At 36.2% G+C, this 14,833-nt stretch overlaps 1 protein-coding gene across 1 annotated transcript in view; it reads left to right on the top strand.

The window, feature by feature from the left end:
• Positions 1 to 14,833, top strand: part of LOC115217487 (actophorin) — a 69,548-nt gene that overhangs the window by 951 nt on the left and 53,764 nt on the right. The gene's annotated exons all lie outside the window — the stretch shown is intronic.

Here is a 14,833-nt window from a genome sequence, read left to right as displayed (position 1 = left end):
GTCAATAATTTTAATTTAAAAGTAGTTTACGTTCAACAACAAAAGGAAAAAAAATTACAAAATGACACAAAAGAAGCCAGAACAACAGATTTAATGATAATATAGTCGAGGTCAGTGGAGATTTTAGAGCAGCGGGGGATATTAATCGATTTAGTTTATAATCTCTTTAGCCTCAACACTCATTATTATTATTATTATTATTATTATTATTATTAAAAAATAGAAAGGATTATTATTATTATCTTGCCATGAATCCAACTAATAAATAAATAAATTACTTAAAATATATTTATGTCTGTCTGTGACTGTATAAAGGAGTGCACATTTCTGGCAATGATCATCATATCCTAACTATTTCATGCCTCACCTTGATTCTTCTCCCAAGGGCGTTGAGATCTTCATTTTATTACTTCACTTTACTGAAGAATTTGTATTGACGAATCCAAATCAATTTCTTAAAAAAAAAACCCCAAAAAAGACCCCCCCCATCTTTATCAATCTCTATTCCACTTCGTTCACATTTACACGTTAGCACACAGACACACATACACGCGTGTCTGTGCGTGTAATTTTATAAGCTTTCTTCTGATTCTGGTTGTTTAAACATCTAAAAACACTCAAAGAATTTATATTCTGTCGTTTTTTTAATAATAAATACTGTTTGGGTCTTTTGAACGTATTCTAATGATTTAGTTTTAATTTCATACGCAGTTGAAATCCAGTCATTATTGTTATTTGTGAATTAGTCACATTCTACTGTTGCTACGTTACTATATATATGTGCATACATACATACATACATACATACATACATACATATATAGATACTGTTATCAGTTTGTCGATAAAGATAAAATACAAAAGCTTGTTTCATGTTTAAGACAACCAACTCCCTTCTTTCCCACCACCTGGCCCTACTCAATTACATGTCTCTCTCTCTCTCTCACACATTTAGACATTGACATACTTGCACACGTGCTTGGTTCTTCACACTTCTATCACTGCATATCTCAAGACTTGATGAGTTCCTCGCAACAACTATTACTAATACATATTGGCGAGATTAGAGGTTAGAGACGTGTGGAATGGTTGCTGGAATATATCTTAAGAATATGTTAATATTTACTCGTTTAATTCGTTTACTGTGTATACAATAATATAAATAAATAAATATATATCATGAGAGTCAGGACAAAGAAATGACTATCCTTCTCTCATTTATGTAATAAAGGAGTGCTGTACCTCCTCCTGCTTAACATGCTGTTCAGGTTACTTCTAAAATAGATACAGCAGGGTTACCAGTCGTTAGAAGCATCAGAGTAACATAATTTAGTTTCGGCCAAACTATGTAGGGATGAATCGTTTTCCTCTCCATCTTTCTGCCATCACTGTAATGCATTTTAGCTACACAAGCAGATTGAATAAGCTTGTTCAAAAAATGGGATTTATATTCCGTCAAAATAAAAACCATTTGAGTAATTTAAATATTTAGAAAATGTGTTTCCGTCAGTCCCGATGCTGTACCTCTTTTGCAGTTTGTTTTCTGGCGCCATGCAAATAAATATTATTTATTTTTTTTTAATGTAAGATATCATTTAGATAATGTGGTGAATATTTTCTGCAGTCGTTTTTTGGTGTCAGGTTTAATAGGGTTTTATAAATCAGCCATACAATTGAAAGACTGGAATGTAAATTTAGTGAAGACTAAGGTTTCAGTAAATAGGAAAGAAGACAGGACTTTGGTGTAATCAGGAAAATGGCCATGTGCAATCTGCAGAAAAGGTGTAGGCATAAACTCTATATGTTGTACTCAGTGTAAGTTTGGACACGAGGGATGTAGTGGAATCATAGGCAGAGTTAGAATATAAGCTTCATGTGTGATAGGTGCACTGGAGGAGGTTCCTTTAAATGCTTGGAATGGCTCACTAGAAGTAGCCAAAAACTTCTATCTTGGAGACATAATTTGCAGGGGGAGGTGGTTACTCAGAAAGTATAGTCACCAAAGGTCTTCTTCCTCAGATTGTATGACACTTGTGTTAGGACTGCGATTCTGCATGGCAGTGAAATATGAGTCAAAGACCAGAAATGAATGAAGCCAGCATGTTCCAATGGCAGAGTATTAGCATGCATGAACACCTAAGTACAAATGAGGGCCTACGAGAAATCAGGTGTAGTGTACTAGATAGAAGACTATACTAATACAGGTATGTGATGTTTATGGAGGATGATTGCTATGTAAGGAGGTGGGTTTTTCCATGTTAGTGGAACCTTTGGAAGAGGGAAACCAAGAAGGCTTGGTATAAGTTGTGAAGGCTGATCTGAACATGCAGTATCTCAAGGAGATGAAACATGAGTGTACTGTCTGTTGACGTGGTGTTACAGAAGACCTGTCCATTCCTGGTTAAATGCTCATTAACACAAGTTATGATTAAGAGGCTGTAAAATATATTCACACACTGCTTTTCACCAAACCTTGCCACCCCATCAATTGACATTTCTCTCTACCTCTGTGACTCCCATCTCTTCATTACTCACAGCACATTCTCTCTTGGGTTACCTCTTACTTTTAATCTACTAAGCTGCCCTTATACCTCTGGGATGCCCTCTAACCTTTCTTTCTCTTGCTTCACCCAACCACTATTTCTCCATAACCCTCTCTTAACTCCTCATCATCTGCTCTTCCTTTCACTCACCTCCTTTTCTTTCATTGCTTCTCTGCCTCCTCAAAATCCCTTCTTACCTTCCCCCTCCCTCTGACCTACCCCTCATACCCATCTTTCTTTGAATGATTCTGTCTGGATCCCTCTCCACCCTAGTTTATTGCTCTCTTCCTGTACTCTTTCCATTACACCTTTCCGTATTCACCCCATTTAGTAGTGGACAGCTCTAGACACACCTCTTTACACTATCCACTCTATCACCCTTTTTTTTTTTCAATAATCCCTGTCACTAATCCCCTTCCCTTCAGCTCTGATCCCTACTATAGTCACTCCCCTCCATCTCTTTCTCTCATTCTTCTGCCTAGAGTCATCACTCGCTTCCTTTTCTGTTCTACCTCAGTTATAGGGGTCACTAGCCTTGTAAGTTTCAAGGCTGTCCTAACTCGTGCTGGTGCCATGCACAAAGTACCCAGTAAACTTTGGTTGGCATTAAGAAGGGCATCCAAGCTGTAGAAACCATACCAAAGCAGGACATTGGAGCCTAGTGCAGTTCTATGACCATCGAATCATACAAGAAACAGTTGATTTTAAACCTGTTATAATTACAATTTACAAATCTTATTTTCTTTTGGATTATCAAAATTTACTTCAATTTGTAATTAAAATAACTACTTCTCTTAAATATCTGTGGGCCTGTGTGTGTAATGAATATCTGTATATATATATATATATATATATATATATATATAAATCATCATCATCGTTTAATGTCCGTTTTCCATGCTAGCATGGGTATATATATATATATATATATATATATATATAATATGCATGTGTGAAGGCGTGTAGCTCAGTGGTTAGAGCGTTGAACTTATGACCGTGAGGTTATGAGTTCAAATCCCGGACTGGGCTGCATATTGTGTTCTTGAGCAAGATACTTTATTTCATGTTGCTCCAATTTACTCAGCTGTAGAAATGAGTTGCGACGTCACTGGTGCCAAGCTGTATTGGCATTTGCCTTTCTCTTGGATAACATTGGTGGTGTGGAGAAGCGAGGCTGGTATGCATGGGCAACTGCTGGTCTTCCATAAACGACCTTGCCCAGACTTGTGCCTTCGAGTGTAACTTTCTAGGTGCAATCCCATGGTCATTCGTGACCAAAGATGGCCTCTGATATGCATGTGGGGTCTGTGTAGGCAAAGCAGACATTACCGAGCCAGACTAACTATATTGGTGTGTATGTATGTGTATATGTGTGAACATGTGTATGTATATGTGATTGTATAAATACAAATGTATAAAAACTAAATGTGAAATCTATCTTGTATATCTAAGTTTATGAAACACAGGTTTAGCGAATAACCCATCCAACTCCTGTCTATAGAACTGTATATGTGTGTGTGTTTGTAAGTAAATATTTTCTGTTGAAATATTTTTACATTATTGTATCATAAAAATAAGGCCTGTTGACAATTTACACAATGTATAAATCCTGCTTAACCTAAGTGTATACCACCAGAACCTGTTTGGTATGTATTGAAAGCCTTTGTCAGTCAGAATCAACTGCGTATCTCAAAGTGGAAAGTTCTTGTGCAGGGCATGCGTCCCTAGAAGAACAAATAATATCCGTCTAGGGACCTATTCTATGTCACTGATGTTGTCCAAGAGAATGGTAATGAGCAATACACTTTGGCATCAGTGTTGTTGTTGAACTCAGAACAGAAGGGACAGAAAGAGATATTTTGAGGTATTTTCTTCAATTCTGTTATGATTCTGCCAAATCCACTGCTCTTGACTAGTATTTTATTCTCTTGACCCTGGGTTGATGAGAGGCGAAGTTGACCACGGCACAATTTGAACTCAGAATACTACAAGGCTGTAATGATTCTGTGAAACTATAGAAATAATATTTCGTTTTGGGATTTGGTTTGCAAGATTCTTTATACGAGTTCGTGTGTTGAAGCATATTCTGTTGTCTGGAGAGAGTCAATCTCTTTTAGTGCCTTGCAACCTTTTCAATAGTCTTGAGAGTCAAAACTATTGAAAAGGTTGCAAGACGCAAAAAAACGAAAATTTTAGAAAATAAAAATAAGAAATAAGTGGAAATTTTACCGGTGAGTGTGTTACATTATAGTGCACTAAAAGAGAATGACTCTCCCCAGACACAACAAAATATAGAAATAATACATTTCTAAATCTCTGAGAGATTTATGCAGTAGCAGCATGATAAAGTGGTAGTATGTTGTCAACTTAATGTGACAACCCATGAAAGGGAAGAATGCTACTGCTATTTAACCCTAGGAAACGCTGTTTCCTGGAGGGCTTGACACATTTCTTGTGTCCTTTTGTTTTCAAAGTGGAGACAAGCACCTCCATCCAGCAAAGCCAGCACCCAGAGACTAGTTTCAGAGTCATTGCTCATCATCAGTCTGGAGTAGTATATATATGTGCATATATGATTACAGAACCATATATGGTCACAAAACGTAAACAACATGAAATCCCAATTACAAAAAAAAATATGAAATACAAAGACAAACTTTTGTTTTGCAAACGAGAGAAACAAATGGAAAACAAGACAAATAACATAAAGAACGACCATTCATCAGTTGTTGGCTGTTTATTTACTTCACATTTTGAGCAATTCACGACAATATGTGCCTTCGAGAAAACAGTTGCTCCTGCAAACCAAAATAAAAGTTTTGCAGAGGGTCAAAGTTGGTAACAAAAACAGGTCAGTGAAACAAACAATGAGGGCTGCTAAGCCAGACAGGGTAAGGTGGTGAATGCTGAGGAACATTCTTTGACCAGAGAAAAGATAGGAGAGGAGACAGACAAGGATATGTCTGGTCTATGCAATGGACTGAAAGAAAAGAAAAGAAAAATGAACATGAATGATGGTCACGTGTGAGCAACAAGAGAGTAAAGGAGGAAGAGGGAGAGAGGGGGACAGATAGAAAAGGGTGAAGGGGAGAAAAAAAGAATTAGAGAAAGGAAGAGATAGAAAAACAAAAGCGGGGAGAGAGAGAGAACAGTACAGAAGAGTTGCATCAAAATTAAGATAAACTTACTTGGAAATGGATGCGTGGCATTCAGTCATAATAATCATCATCATCATCGTTTAACGTCCATTTTCCATGCTAGCATGGGTCGGACGCTTTTGACTGAGGGCTGGCAACCAGATGGCTGCTCCAGTCTTGATCTGGCAGAATTTCTACAGCTGGATGCCCTTCCTAACGCCAACCACTCCGAGAGTGTAGTGGGTGCTTTTTACGTGCCACCTGCACAGGGGCCAGTCAGGCGGTACTGGCAATGACCTCACTCGAATCTTTTTACACATTCCACCGACACAGGTGCCAATGAAGTGACGTTGGTAACGATCACGCTCGAATGGTGCCCTTTTATGTGTCACGGGTACGGAAGCCAGCTGGCTGCTCTGGCAACGATCACAAGGATAAAATATATGTATAGGCATACATACATACATATATGTACATACTGTATTTCAAAGAGCCGGCCTTGTCACACATTGTGTCACGCTGAATCTCCCTGAGAATTACGTTAGGGGTACACGTGTCTGTGGATTGCTCAGTCACTTACGCATTAATTTCACAAGCAAGCTGTTCCATTGATCGTATCAGCTGGGACCCTCGTCGTTGTAACCGATGGAGTGCTCCTATATATATGCATATATAGGTACAGGACGTCACAATGAAATAAGAAGACATACTTTTTTTGTGAACAAAGAGAGAAACAAATGGAAAACAATACAAGTAATATAAAGAACGACCCTTCATCAGTTGTCAGCTGTTTATCTACTGCACATTTCAAGCCATTCCCAACAATATGTACCTTCGAGAAAACAGTTGCTCCCGCAAATCATATATATGTCTATTTTCTGATTAGGTAGAGGAAATTTGGTTCTTGTTTTTTATTTACTTCTATTTTCTTTTGCTCTGATAGAAGACCTTTTTTATCTATCTGTTTGGGCATCTCGTGCAGAGCAAATATGAAATAATTGTTTGATTCTATATCGTACTTTTTCAAAATTAGGGCCAGAGTGAAAACCCCGGTGAGTTCTTCTTTAACTGTGTGATAAGCAGCATGGTTTCAGTTTTCGTCTTAAGAACTGTTGATGAAAATATGAACTAAAAGGATATTTTTCAAGTCTTTTAAGTTTTGAGGACATCAGTTGTACAATGTGGTGTTAGTTGCAAGATTTGAACTAAAAATGTAGATTGAAGTAAATCCGAAATGCTATTAGTAATAATATATATTGGGTTGTCCAGAAAGTTCATGCCGATTTATAGTAGCTTACCTTTCAACTTATTTTAGAACGTAGTTGAGCCCATAAAATAGGATTTGACTGCACCCCCATTTAGAGCACAGTTTAAGCTATGTTTTTGTGGTATAACCTGTGTTAATTCTGTAACCCTTTAAAATGGAAGATAAGAAAGTTAATTTTCGGCACTTGATGCTTTGGGAACCAGATAAAAATTGCTGCAGCTCGGCTGGGATGTGTTACCCCACCCTCCATATTCACCAGATATTGCTCCTCTGGATTTCCACTCATTCAGGTCTCTGCAGAATAGTCTTAATATTGAAAATTTCAATTCCTTGGATGATGTAAAAAGATACCTTGATGAATTCTTTGCCATGAAACCACCTCAATTCTGGGAAGAGGGTATTTTCAAGTTAAAGGAAAGATGGAGACGCATTGTGCAACAAAATGGTTCATATTTGGTTGATTAAAAATATAATGGCAAGTATTTATTGACCTTTTTCTTTCCTTTAAAAATCGGCACAAACTTTCCGGACAACCCAATATCACCATTGTCATCATCATCATCATATGTCTATTTTCTATACTGGCATGGGTTGGACAGTTTGACAGGAGCTGGTATGCCGGAAAGCTATGCCAAGCTCCATTGTCTGTTCTGGCATGAATTCTACAGTTGGATGCCAACCACTTTACAGCGTGTACTGGGTGCTTTTTATGTGGCACCTGCATGAACATGCACCCACACACACATATTCACCATGTATTTTTCCATGCTAGCATGGGTAAATATATTATTCAAACACTGTTTTACATCTGGATGCCTTTCCTATGATTAACCTTTGCCTGCTTTTGTAAGTAGAAATCCCATATTTTACATGCATTTTGAATGTACAACACAAGTGTATGGTTTGTTGACAGTGCAGGTTTTTGTCAATTCAGATATCAAACTAGCACTATGACCCGGCAACGCCGGGTCATAGTGCTAGTGCATGCATATACAGCTGCGTGCACACATACACGCGAGTACTGTCCAATCACATACAGCTAGCAAGCTTTCAATTGGCATATCAAGTTTCGGGCATTTTGATTGGGTTTTGGATAGAAAATTCACAAAAAAGTCACTTCTATTGATTTTTTAATGGCTTTGCAGGGTCACTGGGGAAATGTAAAGATGTGCACGACCATCCTTGGACGGTTTTGAATGACCATAGAAAGTGCGAGCCCTCTAACTGAAAAATTGTGGATTTGTATAAAGGACACACACACAGACATTTTGCCATTTATATATATACTAGCAGTATCGCCTGGCGTTGCTCGGGTTTGTAAGGGAAATAACTATATAAGCATTTTTAGAGAGTTATAGCCAAAAAATAGCAAAAAATGCATTAAAAATGGAAAAAATATGATGGTAAATTTTTTTTTAAATCGTTGACTCATCGTAGACATTTTTAGAGAGTTACTTCCCTTATATAATAGCGAAAAAATGCATTAAAATGGAAAAAAAACGATGGTAAATTTTTTTTTAAATCGTAGACTCATGTAGACGCTTTCTTAGCCATTTCTGTTTTGGTGTCTTCAAGCCATGAAGTCGTTCTAAAAGAACGCTGGTCTCCTTGACAACGCATTACGACGTTGATTTCCTTACACTCCCTTCCCCACAGGTGCAGGTGTGAGCGTGGACGCCAACTCCGCCGCCATCGACACACGAAAAATTATGCATTAAAATGGAATAAAAAATGATGTTAAATTATTTTTAAAATCGTAGACTCATCGTTGACGCGCGCTAATAGTCAGACGGGCTCGATATGAATCACGACTATAAGCTACCCGAATTTGGTTAAACTGCACCGCAAAATGTGGGAGTAGTTAGGAATCTAAATCGAAGTGGACAGACACTCACACAACTACAGTTTTATATATATAGATATACATAGCGCAGTAGTGGTGAGATGTGACAGCAAAGAAAAGCATACATTCACTCTCTGCATGCAATTAGACTCGGAAAGTTCGTGAGGAACCCATTGACCCAATTTGCTGACTTTTCCGATAGCACACAGGTCTCAATGAATGGTTGAATGACCTAATCCAAGCTTCTCTGCTAGTTCCTCAACAGTTACGATGAGATTTTGTTCCACCAGGGTTTTCAGGATGTCCTTGTCGAGTTCTACAGATCTTTCAGGATGAGGCTCGTCTTCTAGGCTGTAGTTTATGGCTCGGAATTTCTGGAACCACCATTGACACTGCCTTACGCTTATTGTCCAATCCCCATATACTGCATTAATATTTCTTGTACTTTCCGTTGCATTGTTGTCTTTATTGAACTCATAAAGCAAAATATGCCAAATATGCTCCTTGTTACTTCCAATATAGCTTTGAAAAAAATAGCTGTTAAAATCGAAATGCACTCTTCAAAACTTGCACTATGAATAAGGACAAGATAAAATTACTACCTGCTTTTATAGCAAGTTAATATAAGTAGTTTATCCCATTCCCCTCTGACATTTAGTTCAAGCTGTTGAAAAAACCCCCGCATTATTATATATATATACATACATACATACATATACACACACACACTCTCTCTCTCACACACATGCACACATTTATATTCTGTTATTGTTTTATACGTTTCAGCCTTGAGGTTGTGGCCATGCTGGATCATGTGTGTGTGTGTGTGTGTGTGTGTGTGTCTATCTGTCTGTCTCTCTGTATGTATATATGTATATGTATGTGTGTGAACAATAATATTTTCAACAGATGTGTTGCAGATGTATCTGATTGTTCTCAAGCTTCAATACTGTGTGTGTGTGTATGTATGTATGTATATATATATATGTATGTATGTATGTATATGTATGTATATGTAAGTATGTATGTATGTATGTGTGTATGTATGTGTGTGTGTGTATGTATGTGTGTGTGTATGTATGTATGTATGTATGAGTGTATGTTTACTTTATTACTCTCTGGCTATTTACTCTCTTCCAAGAACATTTTCACTCACTCTTATGTGTTAGCTTCCCATACATTTTACTCATGTATCTATCAGCGTCATAGTCGTCATCGCATTCTATTGTCTACCTGTCAACACACTGAATTAGTTTCACTTTATTCGTAGCACACTGTGTGTGTGCGTTTGCGTGTGGTGTAAACCAGACTAAGAAAAGCATTTGACACACACACCAGAATGTGAGTTTTCTGTAAATTTTGCTTAATTGGAGTTTAAATTTTAAAAACTGGACCTGGCATGACGCGATGCATTGTACTCTCAAAAATGCTAGGTAAATTGTAATTGAAGAAATCCTATATTGTAGATTTGTATAACTCCCAAAGGGAGGCAGATAAAATCTGCCTTTTATAATAAGAGATAGAGATACTTGTGTGCATCTGCACTCAAACACACACACACATGATGGGCTTCTTTCAGTTTCTATCTGCCAAATTCATCTTCAAGGTTTTGGTCGAAGGCAGAATGTTACCTGCAGTAGTTAGAAATACGGAGCAGTATAATGGCTTCTAGTTGTGTCCATTACTTTCATGAACACACACACACATCTGTTTATCATTTGAAAATGTAATGAAATATATATTATATATATATATCCATCCTGGTGTCCTCTTAGAGTTATATCTGTTGAGCTTATTCACAACTAGAGTATTGAGGATATGCTATTTGTTATTACCAGAACTTGGCATTGTTTCTGTATTAAGACATTCTTGTGTTCTAACTTGTCTATTTTTATAACCAAGAAGTCTTGATAGCACAAATGTGTTCTCATGAATATTATATTTCCAATTTGTCAGTTAATCTTACACATTGATTTTGAATTTTATTTGAATGGAATTGTATGTTGGATTCTGATAAAAATAGCTCTCCTAAATTACTCTCATTTATACTGTCTGTCCCCATCTCCCCCTATTCCCTCACCCTTACCCCATTAAAAATGTGTAATTTTAAGTTAGAACTAGTTTATTTTTATTTTATGGCTGATTTGGATTGCTCTCTTTGGCAATTCTCTTTTTCCTTCTATCTTTACTTCTTCAGATATATGCCCTTCACTAAGGTGGAGTGCTGGTAGAACTGTTAGCACGCCGGGTAAAAGGCTTAGCAGCATTTTGTGTGTCTTTATGTGCTGGGTTCAAATGCTGCCAATGTTAGCTTTGCCTCTTGTTCTTTCAAGCTCAATAAAATAAGTACCAGTTGTGCGCTGGGGTTGATGTAATCAATTTAGTGTCTCACCCAACATTGTTGGCCATGTGCCAAAACTTGAAACCAGCATACACATTTCTGCCTCCATTTATTTAAGAATTTCTCTCTATTTATAAAGTGGAAGTTGATGGAAACAATCTTTATGTAATTGGAAGAAATTTGGAAAATGTCTATTTCTTGCCTGAATTATGAATGAAACTTTTTTTTTTTGTATTGAAATTTCATGATTGGGATCTCTAGTTTGATGTATGGTACTACATACCTTGATACTGGAATGTGAAAGATGGGTGGCTACTGAGTGTGATACACTGAATTTGAATTTAGAATCTAATTGTTTTATAGCAAACTAGCAGTATTGCCTGGCATTGCTTGGGTTTGTTTCAGCCCTTTAGAATGGGAATTTTTGAAAAGTAAAAATTTTGCATTATATAGCTTGTTATTCTCTTTAAGTGAACATTTTTCTGGTTGAAATACACCGAAAAATGGCGACACAGCAGTCAAAAAATAGTAAAAAAAAAATAGGGATTTTCATAGAAAAAAAGCACCATTTTGATGTAAATAATTTTTGGTGTTAACATGGTCCAATTTGAATATTTTCTTCTATGGAAGGAGGAGCAAGCCTTCTTCTATAATACTCTCAATTTTGGTCAACTTGTGCCGCAGGGTCTCGGAGGAGATAGTGTTAGTTGAAGGCTGCCAAACCTGCCATACAGACAACTTCAGCTTTATATATAGAGAGATTAGGAAAGCTTCCAAATTTAGAAGCATAAAGGAAGCAGTTGTATAATAAGCCATACAGTACTATCATCTGATTGTAGACAATAGTAACCATGGACAATGGAGTTGTTGACATTTTGACATTTGAATTGTTGATACATTTGAGACCTTGAAACATTTTGGAATTATGGAATTTAAATGGATTGTCATTCTCTGTTGAAGGATCCAATGGATTAGTTGAGAGGGAATTGGTGCTGATAGGTAACCAGGACCGAACATAAGGCTTGGGTGATGGAAAGTTGCTAATCAGTGTAAAAACTACTCAGTGCCAGTGGTTTGGGGGAGAGAGAGAGAGAGAGAGCCATTGGTAGAAAGAAGGAAATATTAGGATAAAATAAATAGTCAATACAAATATCTGTCCAGAAATGAAAGTTTAACTTTAAATGAAATAAGTTGCAAGTAAAACTGTTAAAAAGCAAGTTTGATGCAGGCAGTTTGTAAGCCCAAACTTTTCTTTTGTTTAGGGGTGGGGTTTCATTGGTGTGTTGATGTTGATGTTTTATTTGACCCTTTCTTTACTGTATTTATTTTGAGACACTCTGTTTCTTCCAATCATTTTAAAATATAACAAAGAATTTAGTAAAATAACTAAGTTATCATTAAGCTAGTGTTAGGAACATAAATTGTGATTAAGGTTTGATGAAAGATTTTAATTAAAAACTTATGAAAACAAGACATTTGTACTACTGAGCCAGAGCCGGTTTTGGCCGGGTTGGTAATGAACGGGTTAAACAACCCTTCAGTTATTATGTTGGCATTCTTGTAAAATTAATTGTTTTTTTTTTTGTATTTTTTTCTTATTAATCTTAACTGCAGACAGTTTAATCTTTTTGTTTCATATTACTATTCAGCTTCTCTCTGTATACCTAGATATTTTTGTGAAGATTGCTTGAATTCTCTGAGAATTTTTAGACACCCACATAGTGCAAAATTTCATGTTTGTAAATGTTTGGTGGACAGTTTATCTGAAGTCAAGGAATTAAGTAGTAAAAATAGTAATTGATTTTTAAATTTTATTTATTAGTGTTCTTGTGTGGCTAGTTGTCAGTGAAATAATGCCTGAAGTTAAGAGGTTAAAACTATATTTGTATCCCTTAATTGTCTGTGCTTAATTTTGTGACTGATGTGATATTAAAAGTATTATTCAGAATATATGTTATGCTTGAAGGCCAATGTTTATGTGTGCAGTCAGTATGGTTATAGTTGTAAGTACACCGTCTGTATTGTTTATAAATCAACAGCTTTAAATACTATTATTTTGTTATAACATTGTTGTTGTTGCCAAGAGATTTATATGTTCACGAAATATTGCTCACAAGGGAGTTGGTGAATTTTGGTTAATTGCTATTGTTTTCACTGTTCCTATTCAAGTGAGTGCTTGTGCATGTCCCCATGTGCATGCACTCCTCCCTCTCTATTTGATGTAGGCGCTTACTGTTAAATACTTAATTTAGGAAAGGAATTTTGACAATTTAAGTCCAAGAGTATAGATTTAAAGAGAGAGGAAATAGCTTTACAGTGCAGTTTACTGAAATTTGAGAAAGCATGCTGAGCAGGAATACAGGTCTCTTGTACAAAGAAGTAAAAGGCAAGAAAGAATGTAATGGAATTAGAAATGAATTTTCAGTTCAACTTGTGGAAACCTTTACATGACAGACATTGAATATGGGACATGAGGTGTAAATAGCAAACTTTACCTATTTTAGTTTGTCTGAAGAAAATAATTTTGATTAACTTTTTCATTACCATATTTCTCTTGAAATGTACAGCCTTTGTTTCTGTTAATTTTGAAAATAATTAAGGATTTAATAAAGTACCTGTCATTAATAAGCAGGTGTTTGGCACATAAATTAACATGAAATTCTGATTGAATTTTTAGTTTAGATCTCTTTAAAACTGGGAATTTGTATCATAGGACCAGTAGCAGTTTCAGGTGAGCTGGTACCAAAAGGGTTAAACAAGAATTCCTCATTAAACTTTTTCCAATTAACTGTAAAATTCGTAATTAAAAAGTATGTTTTGTTCTGAAATAACTGTGGTGTTAGATTTTGGTTTATATACAAGATCTTATTTAAAGTTTATTAAAAGGTTTAATCAGTGGGAAATTGATAAAAATGAAAATTAACAGGTTTCTTTATCCATGTCACATTCCGGAATGAACTTCAAAATCTACACGAGTTTCCAATTTTTATCTTTGGTTTGATTTTGGCTTAACTCTTTAGTGTTCAAATTACTCAGTTAAATGTAAATATTTTTTTACTCAAATTGTTTTTAATTAATCCTGCATTATCTTATAGCTTTTAAGGTTTCAGTGATGCGATTGTTTATTTTTAGAATGTCAATGTAGGTTAGGTGTGGGAGGCTAGATATCACCAGTTTGAATATAAAACATAGAATATTTGGGCCGGATATGGCCGGTTTAAACACTAAAGGGTTAAAGTTACATCGTCTTCATCATTTAGCATTAGTTTTTCATGGTAGCATGGGTAAGCCCAAGAATTACACCAGGCTCCAGTTTGTTTTGGATTGGTTTCTATGGCTGGATGCCCTTCCTTATACCAACTGCTCCATAGAGTGTAATGGATACCTTTTACTAGTCACCGACACTGGCAGGACTATGATCTCACTTAGCTTGATGTGTCTTCACAAACAGCAAATCATCAATGGTCTTGGTCACTTGTCATCACTTCTGTGAGACTAAATATCTGAAGATCATACTTAACTATGTTCCATGCCCTCCTGGGTCTACTTCTTCCACAAGTCCCCTCTGCAATTAGAGATAGGCACTTTATGCAGCTGTCCTCATCCATGCACACATGTACAAATATAATTAGATGTGCAACTATAAATAAACCAACCTTGTCTTCATGAACCTACAATTTAACAACACAGGAATAAAATATA

The sequence above is a fragment of the Octopus sinensis genome, linkage group LG11 (assembly GCF_006345805.1).
Source record: "Octopus sinensis linkage group LG11, ASM634580v1, whole genome shotgun sequence".
NCBI classification, from domain to species: Eukaryota; Metazoa; Mollusca; class Cephalopoda; order Octopoda; family Octopodidae; genus Octopus; species Octopus sinensis.
Note: the sequence above shows the minus strand (reverse complement) of the source record. Positions and strands in the feature narration are given on the sequence as shown.